This window comes from Hermetia illucens, chromosome 4 (genome assembly GCF_905115235.1).
Source record: "Hermetia illucens chromosome 4, iHerIll2.2.curated.20191125, whole genome shotgun sequence".
NCBI lineage: Eukaryota > Metazoa > Arthropoda > Insecta > Diptera > Stratiomyidae > Hermetia > Hermetia illucens.
The window spans coordinates 73,719,536-73,743,263 of NC_051852.1; the positions used below are offsets into that span (position 1 = coordinate 73,719,536).

The 23,728-nt window shown below is 39.8% G+C and overlaps 1 protein-coding gene across 4 annotated transcripts in view; it reads right to left on the reverse strand.

Annotated features, from left to right (window-relative positions):
• Positions 1 to 23,728, reverse strand: part of LOC119653383 (protein Fe65 homolog) — a 289,307-nt gene that overhangs the window by 188,984 nt on the left and 76,595 nt on the right. The window contains exon 1 of one of the 4 annotated variants that reach the window (XM_038057932.1): positions 18,821 to 20,545. The exons of the other annotated variants lie outside the window; for them this stretch is intronic. The gene's annotated coding sequence lies outside the window, so the exon portion shown is untranslated. Of the gene's footprint in view, positions 1 to 18,820; positions 20,546 to 23,728 lie in introns of those variants that run through there. 4 annotated transcript variants of the gene reach the window in all.

Consider the following 23,728-nt stretch of genomic DNA (forward strand, 5'->3'; position numbering starts at 1 on the left):
GAGGAGACTGCACAGTTGGAGAAGGATAGCTTCTACGAGGCAGTTGAGCGAACCCTCGAAGCCTGTCCCAAGTATGATATTAAAATCATCCTTGGAGATTTCAACAGTCAAGTAGGGATGGAACCCGTATTCGGGCGATACTTCGGCTCCCATACCTTACATAGGGATACCAAAGATAACGGACTGCGGATTATTCAGTTACCAATGAAATGGTTGTTGGAAGTACCTGGTCTGCGCGGAAAGCGGTCCACAAACATACAGACGGGATCACTTTCGACCAAATTGACCACGTGTTGATTGAACGCTGCCAGCTCTCAGCCTTGATGAACGTAAGAACAGTTAAGAAGACCAATGTAGACTCGATTAACTACCTCGTTGGCATAATGCTCGGGACTCGAATTGCAACACCACTTACAATCCCCTCTGATAATCAGGTGAGAATGAATAATGAAGCCATTTACAACACAGCCCTCTGCAACACCTATAAGGGGGAAATGAATGCCGCAATATCCGCAGCTTACAAATGCCCTCGAGATGAAGCACCAACAAATGGTCTTCAGAACCACCTGACGAACGCCATCATTAATACGGCCACAAACATATTTGGCCCCAGCCGCATACCGAGTAATATTGCATTCTCAAAGAACGCGGGCACGCGCAAGAGAATTATCACGAACTCCGTCCATCGGAGGCAAAAAAAGGAAGCTTGGGAGAACGAACAAGTCTGTGAACTCGAAAAGTACAGGGAGTAACCACACCAGGCGCGGAAGTTTTACCAACAAGTCAACAGGATGAAACCTTAGACACCTCGAAGCTCACGCTGCCGAGACAAAGAGGGAAATCTGATTTCCAACAGAATGGGCATATAGGAGCGATGGGTTGAGTATTCATTGATCTATGAGCGGCCCAACAGGGGGCGGGTCAACTAATCCGTAGGGATGAGGATGATCCCACTCGGAAAGTCTATAAGGGCAATATTTATGATAAAAAAAAAGACCAGGCAGACCTGTCTGAGATGGGGCGTTGGGGTAGGTCAGGACGCCAAACAGCTTTTAGGGATATCGAAATGGTGGACCTCGGCGCAAAACCGGAGTGTCTGGAATTCCTTATTAAGGCTGGCCTAGACCGGATACTGGTTGTTGCGCCATTGATGATGATGATGATTCCGTAATAGACACGGGTCGAGTCCTTATAGGAGCATGACTTCAAGACTTCGGTCTTAGTTATCGATCTGCATACCAATGAAGATTTCCGATATAGAGGAGGATAAGGATTTCTATAAGCAACTGCGCGCAGTTCAGGAAATGCTGCCCAAAAATATCAACGTAAACGTTGTAATCTGAATGCCAAGCTGCCCACACCTTACTCAGGCAAGTTAAGGGGAGATATATGTAGTCTTGATAACAACCTCGGTGACAAATCTATAGAGTTCCGCAACTTTCACTGCCTGCGGCACCCTGTTCAAAGGGACTGCCATAAGGTCAATTGAATTTCGACGTATCGGCAATGATCATCTAATCTAATCACCGTATTACAATCACCAGTAGATTTATGAGTTGTTTTCTGCGTATACGTATTAAAAGGGGTAAAGACGTCGATATCGAAAGGGGACATTACTTTATAATCGCTTATCGTCTGTTCGGAGGGGAACAGACCATCAGTCTCCAAATTCAATACAAGCCACATCACAAACTTCTGAACCTTCGTGCTCGAGAAGTTTTCTCTCTGGCGCGGGTCAACTTGTCGACCACTTTCCAAAGGCAAGTTACAATACCTAGTTGATGCAGAAAGGTGGTTGTGCACTGATAAACGCAAGGTACTAAAAACTCTGTTAGTCTGTACCAACTCTCTTACCGTGAAAGAGTAGGGTAGGCATGCCAAAACAGGGCCATGACCCTGTGTGGAATTTTCATTCACAATGATGAGCAGCAAACAGATGTAAAGACTTCACTACAATTCTCAACCGTATAACATCCGATGAAGTTCAATTTCTTATGGATGATATGGCAACATTCAATATGCGAATACGAACTGCTCCTCCAAGCAGAAGTAAATTTATCACTACCATCAACACGCACAAACTCGTTGAGCATTGCGGCTTTCCAGGGGAAATATTCCGTACAGCCCTTGCTCTACTTCCTGGAGCTGCTATTGCCATTCATTGTTCATTTATCTTGAGGATCTGACTTGTCTTGTCTCTCAATTTCGTTTTTGGGGTTTTGTGTGAAACAAAACCTTATTAGAATCGAGTCGATCTCTGTCTGTCCGTCTGTCTGTCATAGCCGATTTATTCGAAACCGGCTGCACTGATTGTCATGAAAATTGGTAAGAGTATGTAATCTGTTGTTCCCTTTACATGCAGCAAGTGGCGCCATTTTGTGTTAAGTTTAAGGAGGGGGCTCCCCATACATGTGAATGGAGGGTGCAAAATTTTTTTTCATAAAATGTGGCCCTGTGAGGCATTAAATTAAAGGGCTCAGTTAGTACTTTTCGAAACTAGTTCCATATTTGATATTAGGTCAAATGTAAGGGAGTGAGGGCTCAAAATATCACACAAAAAGTGTAACAGGCCTCTTTCTCAGAACATACGCAACCGAAAAATCTGAAGAAAATCAGAGTGGTGCATCTCTACGAAATCTAGGCCTCAAAATACATCCGGTTCCGATATCTGCACAAATAAAATTAATAATAGTATATGTCCACATTTTAGAAATTTACCCGGCAACTTCCCCTTATGTTCATCCCAGAAGTATAAAATTTGGCATGGGTATAACAAAGAACATAATGCCCAAGCTGGTCAAGTTTGAAGAAAATCCATCTATTATTAACAAAGTGATAGGAGGTGAAACTTTGCCATTTTTTGTAAATTTCGTGCATTCTACAACCTGTATGACGTTATCATCACATTTGAATTCATCAATACCAGAACGAAATGAGTTCTTATGAATGGGGTCCCAAAGAATTATTTTGTTTTAGTTTTTTAGTCATTTTTATATGAATATCAATTACTCCAAACATTTGAAGTTTGCGGGTTGTGTCTAGTTCAGATAGATATATTTGTACATTAAACCAGTCGTATTTCATATACATGCTATATATGTACATATGTATATTTTTGTGCACGAAGTAAATCGGAAATATGAATACGATCAATTTATATACGTGCATATACATATATGTGCAGTATTCGGAAATAGGTAGTTTGTTTGTTTAGGGTGAGCATAATATCTATGACTGTAATATGTACGTACGACTTGTAGTTTGGAAAAATATGAAGGAATATGTTGGATTTGTAGCTATATACGGATAGAAAAATGTGCGTTGAAGTTTCTTACATAAAATGAACACAAAACCTTTATACACGAAGCGCGAGCTTCGGGTATTCCGACTTGTCTTATCTGTTTCACTGCCGCCTTCTAGTTCAAACTAGAGTGCTTTTATCCTACGATTTCATTTGCTATTATTTTAGCCTCATTCTTAAATTGGCTGCACCTGGATCGCACAAATTGAAATACAAAAATATGGTACCGTCAACTGTTTTCATTATGATAACAAGCTTCTATTGGTATTTATGGTCCCGTGACCTTTTGAACAAAACTAAATGTTTTAAAGTTCCGCCAGGCTAGAGGTGGGGCAGCGTCTGATCAAGCTGCATGACCAAAGTGGCCTTATATAGTTAGCTTGTATTTGCTTCATAATATAAATTCATAAACGCCACATAGGTATGAATTATATATAAACTTAGGACAAATATCGCCTAACAAAATTCAGGACTAAGCTGGGCGAAGCCTATTTACATTTTGTTTTCAATTGAGGGAGTTCCTACATTTATATGTGGTAGCCACTTCAGTCACGCTGCTCCCAGACTCGAGGTGAGGAGGCATCTGATGAGTTTCTTTTGCCCTGAACCAAGCCATTGAATTTTTGAAGTTAAAACAGATGGTTACGAATGGGAAAAATTACTTCTCAAAAGAAATGGATTGATGGAAATTTATTAGTGGGATCAGAGTCATCACAAAGCATATAGTTAGTTTCCGAATGAAGTGTTTGTGATTTCTAAAAATCATCGATCCATTTATTCTGTTTGACCACGGAATAATAAATAATCGCCAAGCTTCAACTAACCCCTCAATCTCAATTATGAAAGTGTTTTTATTGAATTTTTCTCGCTGTTTCGAGCATATCACTGGTACAGCATTTAATATGATAACAAAGAATCATTTTTACAGAAATGGAGAAAAGAAAATAATAACAAAGAGGCTATATGGATGCCCTATTCTCCACAAAACAGTAAACAGTAAATAAAAGCATCCCCGCTTTCCCTATTCGAAAGATGGATTACTTCTCGACAACAACCACTTTCGGCACCTCGTAGTCAGAAACTGTCAGTTTCAGTCAAGACTTTCAAAACCCTGCCCGTATAAAAGCATACTTCCAACGATATGGAAAAATAATATGATTCTACAGAATTGACATGATTACTGATCCAACCGCAGAGAATATATATGAAATATATAAAACGTTTGTTTATATTAATTATAGTAAATCCCCCTTCACCATGTACAATTGTTATCAATGGTTTGAATTTGATTCCGTTTTTTCTTTCATACTCTTTGGTTCTTTCGCAACGGTATTTCTGAAAGAAATACTACCTACACATTTCCTAATTCAACCTGTTTTTCTATTTTCTCGCCAAAAGCCTGAAGTTTCTAGAGTAATTTCAAAGAGCAGCCCACTCTCTGATAATTCAGATCTAGATATAAATCTAGGATATGATTCAGTAATTATTCAAGCTCTATCTTCTAACCTAAATTTCACCACAGAAACTCGGTTCAGGATTCATCAACCGTAAAAAAGCTGCATTTTCATCCACCAAGATCCATCGAGGACATACGGCACATACCGGCTCATAGGCACAAATGGTGAATACTCTACGTACATATGTATATGCTATGTATACCCTCGTAATAGATAGAAATACGATTTCAGAAATGGGACATATTTAACTATAATACAAGTATGAAATGATGACACAAGATAAAACAATTCATCAACTAACTTGACATCAATCTCTTTATTCTGATACACATGCCTGACAACTAGTTAGCATTACGGAAGAGAATTCATAACAACGAGGACAGAAACGTCTTTTCCTGTTTGAAAACGTGTCTCAAGTTTAGAGTAACGAAAATGGCAAGAGAGTCTTAAAGGTATAAATCTACTGCTTTGAAAAATGAGAAAAGATTGTATTGAAAAGTGCAAATAGCCGAAAATATCTACACAACATCCACTAGGCGACATAATTTATCGTACGATATCATTATCGATTATTTTTTCATTTTATTTATTTATTTTCATTATATATTATTACTTCTATTACAAGGGTTATAACCAAGTCTGTTTGCAATGTTTGCCTGGCATCCTTTTTGAGTAATAGCAGAAAAAAAAATATGAGCCTTATCTCAAATGAATGAAATCATCGTACGACTTCAGCCGTTCCGCATTTCCTTTATTTTGAGTAAACTGCGTAGAATTGCGATTAGTCACAACGCAGTAATAGCGAAGGAATATCGACAAGCAGTTCGGAGTATAAATGTGCAATGCCGCCCACAAAAATTAAAAGAAAACAAATATCGATCGATTTTAGACAAGTTATGGTAAATTTGTGAGGCTGTCAAAAAAAAGCATTATCGGAAATAGCTAAAATTACAAAAGATTCGAAGTCAACAATGCAACCTATCGTGGAAAGTTATAAAGAAACGGGAACAGTGGAACATGCACAAAGGACAGGGCGCGCTTGTAAGTTATCTGAAAAGGAAGAAAGAGTGACGATAAGTGCAATACATAAAAGCCCAAGAACAAGTGGTGTAAAACTAAAAAAGGAACTATTCCAAAGGTGTTATGTAGATGTTAGCACTAGGACGGTGCAAAGAACTCTAAACAAACACGGGTATTCCTCTAGGATAGCTAAGAAAAAGCCTGTAATCAGCGGAGTTAAATTTAGATGAAAAAAATTGCTTTTCTGCGCACAGACGAGGACATATCGTTCTAGTAACAAATTGTGTTTACAGATAAAGAACAGTACAAGATATTTGGTCACGGTGGTCCACCAAAAGTTTGGCGGAAAAAAGGTATTGCATTAGAGACAAAGAATTTGCGGAGCAACGTGAAACACGGCGTAGGTAATGTGCAAATGGGCTAGCATGTATTCCTAAATATGTGGAAAAATAATTTCCAGGAATCTGTCAATAAAATGGGATTGGGTCCGAATTATATTTTCTAACAGGACAACAACCCCAAACATACAGCTCGTATGGTACGTGAGTGGCTACTGTATAAAGTTCCAAAGCAGCTGCATCCCCCAAAACAGAGTCCAGACGTAAATCCAATCGAGCATTTGTGGGACTACCACGGAAAGCAGTTACACAAACACCACATTCCTTCAAAGAGTTCTCTAAAGAAGGCTCGACCAGGATGAATGGAAAATCATACATCAAAGTATTACGTAGAAACTTGTGTCATCTATGCCATCGCATGTAAGCAGCCCTGAAAGCTAAAGGAGGCCCAACCAAGTATTGATATTTACCAATAGACAAATATCCCAGAATAACAATAGTCGTACGATCATTTTTGTTGCTTAGAATTAATTTTTTGTTTTTATTACTTTATTAATTTTTGCAAAAACTGTAAAAAACTGTAAATTAATTCAAAGTTTATTTGGGTTGTCTATTTGTTATGTTTCTCTTAATTCAAATAACTGCAGTTTATAACATTTTAAAATGTCGTACGATGAATTATGTTGCCCAGTGTATTTACATATGGAATTTGGAAATCCAAAATTAAAACATAGTTTTAATTATACAAAAGGATTCCGAGATGATGAGTCAAGATATCGGGAGCAAAGCTATAGTCACGTAATGAATTTTTGTATTCAATTCACGCATTTGTACTTTCATTTAATTTTATTATATTCTCAAGGGAGTTTTTCCGTCATATAGGAAAACCCCCGTAAAGCAACCAATACCGTCGATATAAGGCAAGCTTAACCTGCATTAAAAATAATTTTAGTTTAAATGAATTTCTCATGTGTCAATAAATTCAAAAGTGTTGTTAAAATAGACTCATTGTCTCTCTGTCCGTCTGTCTATTACGCGCACGTTTCCCAACAGCGATTGTACCAATCACATGAAATTTGGTGGAAAAGTGAACTATGAGTCCCCAGAAATGCGGTCAATTACATTGCTGCACGTCGAACTTGAGTGGAGGTATAGGTATAGGATTACTACGAAGTAGGTATAAGTTTCGACATTGGTTGCAAATGCGAGGAGTACGGGTGTCTGTAAAGGGCCAAATCTGAAAAAGAATTATGGTGGTCAGTGCACATTGCGTCTAAGCCTGGAAATCATCATCATCAACGTTAATAAAGAACTCCAGACATTCCGGGTTTGCGCCGAGGTCCACCAATTCGATATCCCCAAAAGCTGTCTGGCGTCCTGGCCTACGCCTCGTTTCTTTTTCTACCATAGATATTGCCCTTATAGATTTTCCGGGTCGGATCATCCCCATCCATACGGATTAAGTGACCCGCCCACCGTAACCTATTGAGCCGGATTTTATTCACAACCGGACGGTCATGGTATCGCTCATATATTTCGTCATTGTATAGGCTACGGAATCGTCCATCCTCATGTAGGGGGCCAAAAATTCTTCGCAGGATTCTTCTCTCGAACGCGGCCAAGAGTTCGCAATTTTTCTTGCTAAGAACCCAAGTTTCCGAGGAATACATGAGGACTGGCAAGATCATAGTCTTGTACAGTAAGAGCTTTGCCCCTATGGTGAGATGTTTCGAGCGAAACAGTTTTTGTAAGCTGAAATAGGCTCTGTTGGCTGACAACAACCGTACGCGGATTTCATCATCGTAGTTGTTATCGGTTGTGATTGTCGACCCTAGATAGGAGAAATTGTCAACGGTCTCAAAGTTGTAATTTCCTATCCTTATTCTTCCTGTTTGACCATTGCAGTTTGATGTTGTTGGTTGGTTCGTCTTCGGTGCTGACGTAGCCACCATATATTTTGTCTTGCCTTCATTGATGTGCAGCCCAAGATCTCGCCTAAATGGCCGCCTGCTCGATCTGGATGAAGGAAGTTTGTACGTCTCGGGTGGTTCTTCCCATGATGTCGATATCGTCAGCATAGGCCAGTAGTTGGGTAGACTTAAAGAGGATCGTACCTCTTGCATTTACATCAGCATCACGGATGCTGATACCAGCACTAATTTATTTATTTATTTAAGCTCGGACCAGCATACCTACTTAAATCATAAAGGAGCACTGGTGGTAATGGTCGGTGGTAGGTCAATGGGAGAATCCGTCGAGACTTCCCCGCAACATCGAGCACGTATACAGAATGGTATATTTCTGCATGGTTTGAACCAGACTGTGTGAGAGTCCCAAGACATCAAGGGAGCCGTGAAGGATTCAACTGACAATATTATTGGTACTACAACCACCCGCTCGAGACGCCAAATTTCTTTAATTTCCCAGCCAGGAGTTCATAGTTCACTTTCTTCTCCACGTATTTCCGTTCGATTTTGCTATTATGGGGGATAGCAACATCAATAATATCTGCGGAGCGACCCGTCTTGTCAACTAACAGTACGTCAGACTTGTTGTGCGGAATATGGCGAAAAGTTAGAACTTGCCCGTCCGATACTGCAAGCAGAACTACCAAATATTGCTTGCGGCTCATATCGGTGAACCGGACATGTTCCCGCGATCAGTCCATGCTTGTACGGCAGGCTTTGATGGGTCACCTTACATACAGCATTATGCCTGGTCAGAAATGAGATGGTCCAACGTCTCTAACGCCGTGTTTTCTAAAATATGGTAATATGCTATTAATAACTTTGTTTGAGTAAGTATAGGAATGGGGTGTATTTTGAGGCCTAAATTTTTCAGTTGAATAGGATCTAAAAACGAGACCTGTTACACATTACGGGGCATATGTTTTGAGCCAGTCCCTTATGTTTCACCCAATATCAGAAATAAAATTCAGTTTTGGAAAGCACAAATCGAGCCCTTTAACATAACCAAATTGTGTGAAAAAAAAACCTAAATGGCGCCACCTACTGTATGTAAAGGGATACACAAACCACATGTTCTTACTAAATTCCGCGACAATAGCCTTAGCCGTTTCCGAATAAATCGGGTGTGAACGACAGATAGACGGACAGACATTGAATCGAATCCAATAAGGTTTTGTTTTACACAAGTCTTTTAAAATAGAGCCAAATGCCACCTATAGCCGGTTTTGGTCACGCTGCTCCTCAGGGTGGAGGGACGAGGTAGCGTTTGATGAAATCATCTCTAACCTGCGATCGAAACCGATCAGACACAACAATTATTTGCTGGTAGTGTTTCATCCAGATGGATGCGTTAATATAAGCTCAATATCTCAAACCGTAAAACAAGGCTTTTGAAACAGAATTTTTTTTAATTATTTCTTCAAACATAAATATCAACTAAATTATACCCTGATTTTTACTAACCCTATTTTAATTCACTAGTGTGATCAATTTTGTGTTTCCACTATCAATTACTTCCTTTTTATTTTTAATCAGTAAAATGTACCTTTCACTTACCAGATATTATTTTTTTTTAATATGTAGTTTTTCCATACATTTTATCCGTTTGTTCGTTTCCGCTTGCAATTCACAAAAGGCAATCACCCAAAGGCGATCAATACAAATCAGTAATGCAAGAATAGATTAAAAGAATCTTATGATGCGCATTGATGTATTAGTATGATGGCGTGGTGGTCAAAGGGTAGTATAGGTTCCAGGGCGAAACGTGGATTGGTACCCACAATGGAGCGTAAAACCTGGGAAATGCCTGCTGAACCAACACCAACAACTCTACTACCAAACCCTATCTCCACCTCCACGTGGTGACCGCTGGGAGCTCTTTCTTAACGGAAAGCTGCAGACGGAGAAGGATGAAGGCAAGTCTCCCGGGTCTAAAAACGGGACAAATTGTACCAACTGGTCCTCCAGATTGGGGGTTGGGTTGGGCTGACAACCCTACACGCAAAACAACTTTTTACGAAGCCACAACAGGAGCCTCGGACTGGACGGATTACACAACGACGAACCCGGCAACGAGAGCGGAATAACGATTTGCGCATTTTTTCATGGAACGTGCGCTCCCTGTACAGAGATGATGCTGATGAGCAGCTAGCCGATACCCTGTCCCAATATAGGGCTGATGTAACAGCGTTACAGAAGATGCATTGCAAAGGGACCAGTTTCCTGGAGGAGAGCCGCTACACCATATATTATAGTGGCCATCCAGTAAACCATGTGCTCGGAGTAGGTTTCTTAGTCAGTCAAAAAATGTTATCAGCTTTGAAAACATAAGCGAACGGCTATGCACTCTGCGCTTACGAGGCAAATTTATAAATATAAGCCTCATTAACGTTCACGCCCCTACAGAGGAGACTGCAGAGTCGGAGAAGGATACCTTCTATGAGGCAGTAGAACGAACCCTCGAAGCCTGTCCCAGATATGATATCAAAATCATACTTGGGGATTTTAACAGCCAAGTTGGGAAGGAGCCCGCATTCAGATGATACGTTGGCTCCCATAGCTTACATCAAAATACAAATGATAACGGACTGCGGACTATTCAATCAGCAGGGTGACATAAAATGGTTGTTGGAAGTACCTGATTTGCGCGGAAAGCGGTCCACAAACATACGTGGGCCTCTCCAGACGGGACCACTTTCAACCAAATTGACCACTTTTGACCAAATTTATCGAACGCCGCCAACTCTCAGCCTTGATGAATGTCAGAATATATAGGGGGCCAATATAGACTCGGATCACTATCTCGTTTGGCCATCCGAGCTCGAATAACAACACCACCTACAATCCCCTCTGATAATCAGGTGAGAGTTAAAACTGAAGCCATCCACAACACAGCGCTCCACAACACCTATAAGAGGGAAATGAATGCCGCAATAACTGCAGTCAACAGAGCACCTGGAGATGAAGCATCAACAAATGATCTTCACAATCACCGGAAGAACGTTATCATTGATACGGCGACAAAGATACTTGGCCCCAGCCGCAAAAGGAGTCGGAACGGTTTGAAGATGAATGTAAGCTAGCAACGGAACGGAAGAATGCAGCATACCAAGTAATGTTGCATTCTCAAAGAACGCGGGCACGCGCGGAGACTCCGTCGAGTGGAGAAGCCACTTCACAGACGGAAAATGGAAGCCTGGCAGAACCAACAAGTTTGTGAACTAGAAAAGTACAGGGAGCAACCGCACCAGGCGCGCAACTTTTACCAACAAGTCAGCAGGATGAAGCCTTACACACCTCGATGTTCATCCTGCTGAGACAAAGAGCGAAATCTGATTTCCGACAGAATGGGAATATTCGAGCGATAGGTTGAGTACTTTGATGAGCTACTGAACAACCAGAACATCGGCGAGTTGGAGGTCCCGCCAACTGAAGACGACGGACAAATACTGCCACCACCAAGTTTCGGAGAAACAGTCCGTGCAATTCATCGGCTAAAAAATCATAAGTCACCAGGAACCGATGGAATTACAGCCGAATTGGTTAAATATGGAGGCGACCAGTTACACCAAGTGGTTCATCAACTTGTGCTCAAGGTATGGGACAGCGAATCAATGCCTGACGATTGGCAACGAGGCATTATCTATCTCATACATAAAAAGGGAGATATCACGCAGTGCAACAATTATAGAGGTATCACGCTTCTGAGTACCATCTATAAGATATTCTCCGCTATCCTGCTAGGCCGGATAGCCCCATACGCCCAGAACATCATTGGCCCATACCAAAGAGGCTTCACTCCAGGCAAAACAGCAACAGATCAGATTTCTCTCTGCGGCAACGGATGGAAAAACTGTTGGAATATGGACAACAGTTGCACCATCTACTCATCGACTTTAAAGCTAGCTTTGATAGCATAGCGAAGGTAAAACTGTAGACGGCCATGAGACAATTCGGTATCCCGACGAAATTAATAAGACTGACTAGGCTGACCCTGACCAATGTGCGAGACCAGATAAAAGCAATAGGATCACTCTCAAGAACATTCGACATCAACATTGGTCTACGACAAGGGGATGCCCTATCGCGCGTCCTCTTTAACCTGGCCCTCGAGAAAGCGAACCGTGATGCTGAGGTAAATGCAAGAAGTACGATCCTCTGTAAGTCCACCCAACTACTGGCCTATGCTGATGATATCGACATAATCGGAAGAACCACCCGAGACGCACAAACTGCCTTCATCCAAATCGAGCAGGCGGCCATTGAGGCAAGATCTTTGGCTGCACATCAATGAAGACAAGACAAAATATATGGTGGCAACGTCAGCATCGAGAACCAACCAACCAACAACATCAAACCGCACTGGTTAAAAAGGAAGAATAAAGATAGGAGAATACAACTTTGAGACCGTTGATAATTTCTCCTATCTAGGGTCGAAAATCACAACCGATAACACAGATAACCGATAACCGAGACAACAGAGCCTATTTCAGCTTACAAAAACTGTTTCGCTCGAAACGTCTCACCATAGGGTCAAAGCTCTTACTGTACAAAACTATGATCTTGCCAGTCCTCATGTATTCCTCGGAAACTTGTGATCTTAGCAAGAGAAATTGCCAAATCTTGGCCGCGTTCGAGGGAAGAATGCTCCGAAGAATTTTTGGCCCCCTACATGAGGATAGACGATTCCGTAGCCTACACAATGACGAAATCTATGAGCGATACCATAACGGTCCGGTTATGGATAAAATCCGACTCAATAGGTTACGGTGGGCGGGTCACTTAATCCGTATGGATGGGGATGATCCCACCCGGAAAGTCTATAAGGGCAATATCTATGGTAAAAAAAGAAGACGAGGCAGACCCTGCCTAAGATGGAGTGATGGCATAGGCCAGGACGCCAGACAGCTTTTGGGGATATCGAATTGGTGGACCTCGGCGCAAAACCGGGATGTCTGGAGTTCTTTATTAAGGCAGACCTAGACCGGATACCGGTTGTTGTGCCGTAGATGATGATCATGATGATAGCGTTAGAACCTTAACATGAAATGCTGCTGGGATTTTTACAATCGGCAAAAGCATGATCGGTCTTAAGAGTATGTACATATGTATGCTTTGGCCCATGCAGTAAAGTGGAAATATTTATATTGGTGCTATCAATTTAGATAGGCACTTTACTTTTCTAGATATAACATATATATGTATAATCGAAAAAGGATTTTTTTTCACTATAAATTAAAAATTGTAGGTGCAGTTGCTTTAGAGGGAAGAACGGTAACTTTCAGAGAATAATGTGATTGATGGATAATGACAACCTTCGTGACACTTGTTAAAAGAATGATGAAAATATATTTAACACCATCGGAACCAAATTCAGAAGACTTTCCTGGTCGGAAGGCGACTCCACTATAATCCAATAAGAACGAAACTTTTAGTTGCTCCGAATAACTCTACAAAGGCTAAATTTCGGCACATTGAACTCCGTGCATAGTTCATCCTTTCTACTATCATAAATAGACAATAGCTTTTTTAGTGGTAGTACCAAAATCATAATCCTGGTTGAGCATGGTCATGGACAGAACGATCCCAAAAATCACAGGAGAAGTGGGAAACGTTGACCGTGCAGGTCCAACACCAATACCTAAGCGCATCTTTACTGACGTGCCCCGTCGACACAGGCTTGCATGCTTCTCTGCTCGCTAGTTTCGGGAATATGGGGAGACCTTTTGTACACTTCAGCCCGTTACACGTCATCTACAAACTTCACATATCCTTCATCTGATGTGTTAGGATCGCACCCGTATTTGAAAACTTAAATCAGATATGGGAAAAATCACAAAATATTTCGAAACAAGACGACGTGAAACTGACAATAATACCACAAATAACCAATGGTACTCCTCTCCACTCTTCAGCTGATTTTGAGGCGCGACCTCTATGGCTCGTTCCCATTCTTGACATCTCTTGGTCAATGTGTTATGTTAATCCCAAAAGTGTAAAGAAACCAGAGAAGTTCCTACTGGAGGCCGAAGGACGTGGGAAGAAAGACCTTCATTGATAACAGAATAATTCATGTTTATCATTTATTTACAATAAAAGGCGGGCAATCAGAAGCTAGGTGCTTCAGATGTGAAAAGTTTTGTTTTTTTTTATGGGGAGTACGTAACTACAGTGTCCTAAAAAGTATTCGTCTGCTTACTTTTTCCGTGAATAACTTAAAATTTTCATTACTAAATAAGAAGGACAATGTTCAGTTCATGTCCTCAATTTTTCTCTATTATCGATTCTTTAGAAATAAGATGAAGATGTTATAAAAAAACGAAGATATAAAATAAACGCATCTTAAAGCGATAGATTTCAAAATTTGTAAGTTGTTTAAGGAATTGCAATATGGAATAAAAGGGGCAAGAAACAACTGCGGAAGAGCGTAAAATTTTAAATAATTTATTCAAACAATGTCGTACATTTAAAAATATAATTGAAAGTGCCAACAGACCAATTACAACTATTAAAGGCATCGTCTACAGGTATCTGAAAACAGGCAAGTGCGAAAACGCCCGAAGATCTTGCCAACCATTAACCGCATGTGAAAAACGGCAAATAGTGCGAAAAATGTAAAACAAAAGATCCTAGGCAAAGTGCGCCAAGTGAAGAAAAAGGTGAGGTGAAGAAAAAAGTAGGGAAAATCGTATCGGTTGATACGCCGGGCGTATAGCTCGCAGGAAACCATATATTATCAAAATCAATAAGAACAAGTCGGCAAACCGGAAGCTCGGTGCTTCAGGTATGAAAGGTTTTGTTTGTTTCTTGTATGAGTATATTTGAATGCAGAACTATCCCATTTACACGTGGCATGTCAGACTACTCACGATTTTGATCAAAATTGGAGATAACATGTTTCATACTATATTCTATATTGCTGCAACCCTAGGAAAAACATAAGGGGAGTTTCTAGTCATTTAGCCAGAATGGATATGGAGAGTATTTTTAGGCCTGAACACTGAGTAGAGGCAGCTTCCTGAATTTTTCCAGATTTTTTGATTAGGTAGTTTCTGAGAATGGGTCCATTCAAGAAATCATCACTTTCGACCCTATGCCTTTCCAAGGAATGTCAAAACTAGGACTGGCATCGCAAAGTACTAAGCGAGACTTTTCATTTGATACTTAACATGAGTATACTCAGTGAAAAAAAATGTACACCCCCTTTTGCATGCATGAGGACTCTCCTCCCTCTCAACATAGAAATATGTGCATGTCTCGACGTTCACACTTTTCGCCTTTGTGTCAATCGGTATAGCCGTTTCTGAGAAAATTGCGTGTGACAGACAGACAGATAGACAGACATTGAACCGATTTTAATAAAGTCTTGTTTCGCAAACAAGTTCTACTGCTCATCACACAATTTAATGGCAAGTCAGTTCGTTCTGAAATTAGTAAAATTTTAGAAATTTAAATTTTTTAAACAAATTATTAAGCTTTCGTTCGTTTCCATGTGCACGTTACAAGGCTAATAGATGATGCACAATTTCTCAAGACAAATCAAGACGATGGTATTCGATTTTTCTGTTTATCTAATGCATATTGTCTTTTTCTTCTGTTGCATTGAAGTGCTAAAACGAGACCACTTCTCGTATGAACTACTCATTTTTGGTTTGAGTTAGAAGGTGGTTAGTTAGCCAAAGTTTAATAAAATCAAAGGGGTTGAGAAGGGGAAGCAAAGGAAGGAAATCCTTTATTGCCTAAGAATTTGGTGAAAAGAAAAAAATATAGTATTTCTGGGAGTATCTGGTCCTTTCTTTAGTGTTTTCTCTTTTTTTGAAACGCAAGAAGGGGACATTGCGACGATCGCACGTCTCTGATCTCCACGGCAGATCACTCTCTGTATGCCAAAGGCTTTAAGGTCTAGTCTGCCAGATAAAAAAATAGACTCTTTTCTTTTTCCATAAATCACATCTAAAGCACGTATAGAAGCGTAGATAAAAGGATTTTTCAAGATTTGTAGTCCTGACATTGGGTCCGTGAACGAAATGAACACTTTTCAGCGCCGGCCCTCCCCTTGTGCATCAAATGCCAGAAATCACACCAATTTTGAAAAGTGCTAATCTACACCTTCATTTTGATAGCCCACATAACTATAACCCGTGATAAAAAATTGTACTCCCCCATTTTGTATGTATGGAGACCCCCTTAAATTCAACGTAGAACGATGTAACTCACTGCATGCGTGAATCCCCGCCTTGTCACCAAATATGGTGTCAATAGGTATAATCGTTTCTGAGAAAAGTGCGTGGGACAGACAGTAAACCGATTTTAATAAGGTTTCGTTTTACACAAAACCTTAAAAGGGTTTCCACACTTCACACGTCTTAAGTAAGCAATTTGCAAGCAGACGCGCAACTTCACTGCAATTTACTAATAACTTTGTGCACATACACATACTTGCTAGCTCGACTGATATATGATATTCAGCCTACCATACACATCCCTTTGACATGGGTGACATTCAAAACGCGACTTGGCCCGGACATTTTTTTTTAATATTGGATGCTGATGGATTTCCGAAATTCTGGATTCTTTTACTGTGCTCAATGTGACAAACAAGGAAATGCCCCGCCTACAATGTAAAGACAGTCCCTTATATAAAACAAGTTTGGAAGCCGGAATCTGGAACCTTCAGTCATCCGGAGCCTAGTGCCTTCTTACGTGGGGAACATTATGTGCACGGCTATTCCAAATAAACATTATTTCCTGTATTTCCAAATTCAAATATGTAGGAACGTATCGAAAATACATTTAAGATATCATTCTAAACAAACATTACATCTTACGAAATGCGCGTATATATTTTTGTACTCATCTGAATTAAGGAATATACATATATACGGATTCGTATGCAATTGAATAGCATCTCGTACTGCGGATATAGATACAAACAAATATGCATATTGCATTCCGGTTTCTAGTATTATGCGGGTCATAGACTGCTCCCTCATCCTCTTTCCTTTTCAGCTCTCAGGTAGGCGCGACCTCACTCCGCATCTCCTAGTTGCAAACTCAAAACACCTTGCAATTAAAAAAGAGGTCCCTAAAGGAAGTGTGATGCAAGTGGGGAAAGAAAAATCACCACCATCATCTACAGCGCAGCAATAACCGATTTCCGGTCTAGGCTTGCCTTTATAAGGTACTTCAGATATCGCCGTTTTGCAGGATCTCTAAAAGCTGTCTGGCGTCCTGGCCTACACCGTCGCTCTATCTGAGGCAAGCTCTGCCACGTTTTCTTTTTCTACCATAAATATTGCCCTTATTGACTTTTCGCCCATACGAATTAACTGACCCGCCCACCGGAACCTATTGAGTTAGATTTTATCCATAAATAGACGACTATAGTTTCACTCATAAATTTCGTTCATCGTTAGAAATCGTCCTGCTCATGTACATAATAATAATAATAATCGTTGGCACAACAATCCATATTGGATCAGGGCATTGAAGTGTGTTAGAGCACTTCATTCAAGACCGTAACGGTACACTACAGAACACTGTAGGAGGCAATGTGGTCAGCATTGCACTCGCCCGAGATTATTACCTTGACTTGACTCAGGTACTCATTCACAGCTGAGTCGACTGGTATCCGACATCAAATCACGATACAAAATCCACTGCCACCAGTGAGATTTGAACCGCGACCTTCCGTACGACAGCCTTGCGCTCTAACCACTCAGCTATCCGGCTCATGTACATAGAAGACCAAAAATTCTTCGAAGGATTCTTCTCTCGAACGCGGTCAACCGTTCGCCATTTTTCTTGCTAGGAACCCAAGTCTCCGACGAATATATGAGGAGTAGCAAGATCATTATCTTGTAGCTTTGACCCTATGTTGGGACGTTTTCATCGGCTTAGGCTCTGTTGTCTGCCAACAACCGGGCGGGGGACTTAATTGTCATAGGTTATGATTTTCAACCCTATAGGAGAAATTATAAACGGTCTCAAAGGTGTAGTCCCCTGTCTTTATTGTTTTTATTTAACCAGCGCTGTTTGATGTTGTAGCCTCTTTGGTTTTTGGTACTGACATTGCCATGCGAAATTTTCTTGGTCGCATACAGTAATTTCCAAAAAAGTAACGGTAAAACGCCGGCAGTCAAAATTCAATTTATGTAACATTATGTTCAGAAGGCTTGACAATGGTTTCAACCGTTTCCTAGTAAATCGGGTGTGACAAATAGACAATATCAATTTTAATAAGATTTGGTTTTGCAGAAAACCTTAAAAGCGGCTACAAGACAGTATCCAAAAAGGAATCGATAATAATCATTTTCTCGGCCAAAAAAATCGGCTGCCGAGTCTGCGAAATCGAACGTAAATAACGAAAATCATAAAGGGCATATAAAAAGATTAGGTTCTTGGAAGAGATTAAAATCAGGATACTCCGTATATCGTATTGTTGTTTGGTGGGCTATAATTTCTGTTTGAAAAAATTGTTGATAAAACAATAACTCAGCGCTACTTCAACTTCTTCTAAAAACTCAAAATCTGCAGCAATGCAAAGCACCCTCAGAGAAAAACACGAGCCTGTTCAGATATTCAAGGATAATGAAGAACTTGACAAAATGTTTTCCAGGCCTGTTCTCAATGCTGAATTCAAAATATCTTTCCTCAACGAGAACGTCCATAATGAGTTATTATGAGCTGGATATCCATTGTGAGGGTGTTCTTCTTCATAATGCTACGTAAACTTACCAGATTAAATAAACAATATGTTTTTTGCTTTTTCAAAGAAGAGAAAATCCACTTGTTTGTTTGAAAATCTTTGAGTCCTCGTCCCGTTGCTGGTTCTGGAACTGCAGAGGATACTTGTTTGCTGTACTATTGTTATCTCGCTTTCAAATAAAAGATATCCGCACTTTAAGCACACTCAAAAGCGACAATTTCGTACTTTGGAGTGTAGCAATGGATTTGCATTAACGTTAGAGTTGCAATGTATCCTAATACTCAGCAACCTTCGTGAACACTTAATACTTTAAAGGATTTTTTGATTTCATTATTTATCTTTTCACATATATTTTCTCGTAGCTAGTTTGTTAACTAATAATAATAGAAAGCACCAGTTAGATACATTGAACACCGTAAGCGTGAAAAGTTTCACTGTTGCCCACAATTCTACACCTTCTTGAAAGTACTTGTCGTTATGTAAGCATTGAAGATATCGAACACAAGTTTCCACAATCGAATTCTTCCACAATATAACCGTAGATTTGGGTTAATAGAAAATCATCTCCATTCAATGCATATAAAAGAACGCGGTCATCACATATGGGACATGAAGACAATATGATAATATTATCAAGTCGAATATCATAAAAATAACCGTCGAACAACACTACATAAAAACGATCGTTTCACCAAAAAAGTCATACATACTAACCCCCTTTATTCCCTAAATATTATGCCATTACCCTTCGAGGAAAGCCAGTGCCCGAACCACATATAATCCGCTCCCAAGCCTCCCCACACACATACAAAAGAACATGCAATGAGTGTCAAACCAATAGCATTAAAACCCTTCTATGCTTTTGAATTTTTCCTCTCAGCTATTCTTTTTTCCCACTCCTCCGACCTCGAAGTAGTTTAAGAATCCTTGCGTTGGTAATGGACACGACAATATCACACCATCGATTCGACTCTATAGAGCAGAGTAGAATGGCTTTGAAATATAGAAAATAAAGCCGGACATGAAGGAGCTTGCGGCACACAATCCATACAAATATCTCGGTTGACGGACGCTAGGAGGAGGAACAAACAAAACTATAGACAGACCCACCGCATCACTTTCCACTTTCTTTACTTTCTCCCTTCTCCCTTCAACCTTAATTTTCTAACTCACTAACTTTTATTACACACTATCAAATTTGCTAGTTGGTTACACATTAAAGCACCCGGTGGGCATCCTGAACGTGCAAAAATACCATGTGCAATATAGATTGAGTCATACACAAAAGACAATTCACACGGATTTTTCCACAGATTAATAAATTCAAAGGACACTCGCGTTACACACACTTCGTGCTTGCATAAGTCGGACTGCAGGCTTGCATAATGGAGAGTAGGAGCGTCCAGTATTCGTCAAGTTCACCAATTTTCTTAGGTTCTGCAAACTTTCTAACTAAATTTTTCAATAGTCGTTTACCGATCCATACTCTATTCACTTATGTAATAAACGTGTTACACTATGCCTCCTCCTTGAATGTCTCGGGTCGCTGACAACAACTTATTGGAACGAAATCCACTCGTATTCACCGCAACGAACACATCAGGACAACTCCACCCGATTGTTGAGGATCTTCCGTTCAGAGCGAATGGTTATCCCCCATTCGTGGGTAGAACTGTAGAAAATTGGGGCCAAACATGAATAGTAAAAGAGGACGTGTGGTGAAATGCAGTGTAGTTTCAGGACATACGGATATTCGTAAGGCTGTGTACGTAGGGGCAGCTACCCTGTATTTGTATTAAAAGATATTAAATTCTTCAGGATGGAACAACAGCTGCGTAGATAATGAGGGAGTCGCGAGGGCAGACTGACGTCAACTGGAGAAATGCTATGAAGCGCACAACTATACATACGTCTACACTTACAATGAAAAACGTCAAGGGGTGGCGGAATTGAAAGAATAGGAAATGCGAAAGGAATCAAGGAGTCGAGAAGAGCATTGGCGGCGACAATAGAATAGTCGCCGGGGTCCATATTGGAGCAATAATCAGAAAAATCTCCTACCAACACTTTGATTAACGACAGATGCCTCAAACATTTTGATTTACTTTCGAATCTTAATAATAAGCAAATAATGGCAACTTTGAGTAGAATAAGGATGACATATAGGTAAAATATTTCCAGGAAGCAGTTATATCCAAAGGGATATGCTTTTCGATATTACTTCTGTAACTTGTAACTAACATCCAGTGACGGTCAAAAATAGTTGTGTGACATCATACATTATATTACTCCCCATATATGTAATAATAACAATCGTTGGCGCAACAATCCAATTGCATCGGGGCCTTGAAGGGTGTTAGAGCATTTCATTCAAAACCGTGACGATACACTATAGTACAATGTAGGAGGCATTGTGATCAGCATTGCGCTCGATCAAGATTATTACCCTGATTTGACTCAGCTGGGTCGATTTGTATCCGATATCCAGTCACGATAACAAACTCCTCTACCACCATTGAGATTTGAACCGCGACTTTCTGCTACCACGGCCCAGCGCTCGAACCACTTGAGCCGCGCGGACACTAACAAAAGGAGCTCTCAATATAATTGCTTATATTCAACTTCTTATGAATTTGTCTTTTGTTAAATGTTACTTCCAGTCAAAGTGGTTATAATTTACAGCAGCTCACTACACACTTTTGTAAAAATTAATTTCTGTCAAAAAATGGTTATTCAGCGCGGTAAAAATAATAGCAGTGAGGAATTTCTTCACATTATTTTACAATTATTTATCCTTCTTATAGACGGAGCTTGTAACCAAAACAGCAAGTTTGATCATTTCTGATAATAAACGAAATAACGTCAAATTTTAAGTTTGAAAAAGCGAGACGTGAACTATACCGTACTCCCAAGACACGAAATTCGATAAGAAAGTTGACCAAAGAGGATAAAATATAAAAAATAATCAAAGTTCCCTCTTCTGTTCAGTTAAAATTATTGCAACTGCAATTAAATATAAAAGCCAATTGAAACTCGTGGTTCAAAAACGGATTTTATCGTCTTCGGCCGTAAAATGTATCGTTACGTTTTCCAACAAAAGTCTATGATTGCATGCAATTTATATAGAAGAGGATTTCAAGTTGAAGGCATGAGTTAAAATTGTTCGGAACAGGTTGAGGTACCATAATTCGAATACACGAAGTCAAAGAAACGAGTTACTTTTGAAACCAACACTTATTACAAAAAAAAAATGAGTATGAAAAAAAAACATGTGCAATGACCCATCTAAAAATGGATAAATATTTTATAATAATAATCGTTGGCGCAACAATCCAATTGGATCAGGAGCTTGAAGTGTGTTAGAGCACATTCAAGACCGTAACCGTACACTGCAGGATTACAGTATCCTATTGGGAGCAATGTGGTCAGTATTGCGCTCGCCCGAGATTATTACCATGATTTGACACAGGTACTTCACAGCTGAGTCAAATCATGATACAAGCCCCACTGCCATCACCACGATTTAAGCCGCCACCTTCCGTACGACAGCCTTGTGCTCCATTCACGCAGCTACCCGGACAACAGAGAGAACAAACGAGGAAGACAGTATGTTCCAGGTCCGCTGAATCATGAATACGACTCTCGCTTGACAGCGAAAACGGTTAAGCACGGTGGAGGCGCGTGATGCTGGATATAGGCCCGCTTTTCCTACTATTGTCTTTTGTCAAAGCACTGGATCAAGAACACTGTAGATCAAAATGCCTACACAGATATTTTACAGGTGGTTAGCCTATGCTATGCTATGCTAACCACGAAAGTCCTCTTAAATAGATCCTCCAGCAGGACAGTGACCCAAAACATACGCGCTGAAATTGTAAAGAATTGTTTTTGGACAATAATGTAGTAGTGGAATGGCTTGCTAAATCCCCTGACCTCAACCCAATAAAAAATCTTTGAGGGTCGCCCAACGACGAAAAATTTGTTTAAAATCAAAAACCAAAAAAAAAACAGCAAACTTTGGACTGTGGTAGAATGTTCCTAGAAGTCGATCCTTGTGAAAAGGTAGCCGCAGCTTTTGGACTCGACGAAACATCTTAGCAAAGCACTATTCAAGTCAGAGGACACATAATCAAATAATGAACTTTTCTTTCTTAATATATTGCACCTAAGCATTACTTCGTTTTCGTTTATCATTGAACGAAATATTGAACTGCTGTATACATAAATAAGTTTACGGCCTCTTTCTAGACCTTATGCCATGAATGCTGCTTCATTTTTTTTGTATTAAAATTTTCTATTTAAATTTACTTTCGCTTTACATTTACTATACCTATTGGCTTCATTCTATAACTATATTCAAGTTTTAATCAAACTTTGTAGTTCACTTTTTGCTGTTCCACAGTTCAGTCGGCATTGCATTTTTTTGCCACCACTATATATGTAATAAAGTTATAATAAATGGAAGCTCGTTAAAAAAATAAGTTACTACATACATATATTCTGTTTATTAATTAGAAATGAAAAACCAGTAAATATTTTGTAATGTTGCCTCCTAGTATCCTAGTTTCAAAAAAGTTAAAAAAAAAGCTGAATTACCGAATAAACCAATGGAAATGGTATATTATATTTAGAAATATTTTAAAGAACCATTCGCTTCCATAATGGGGTACTCTAGAAAACTGTGGGGTTGTGTAATATAACGTTTGGGAAAGTTCGTTCTCTGTATTAAATTTGTTCCTCAGTTTGGGCAATGTGATGGCACTAAGGAATCTCCTTTCAGTTACACTAGTTTAATTAGAGACATCTGCATTATATTAAACTGAGAGACATCTGTAGTATATTTTCGAATTATAATAGGTCGTTACTCGCATGTTCCTGGTAAGGTTTTAAAAAAATGACCTATAAAAGTACCGATTAACAGAGTGCCCATTTTCCAG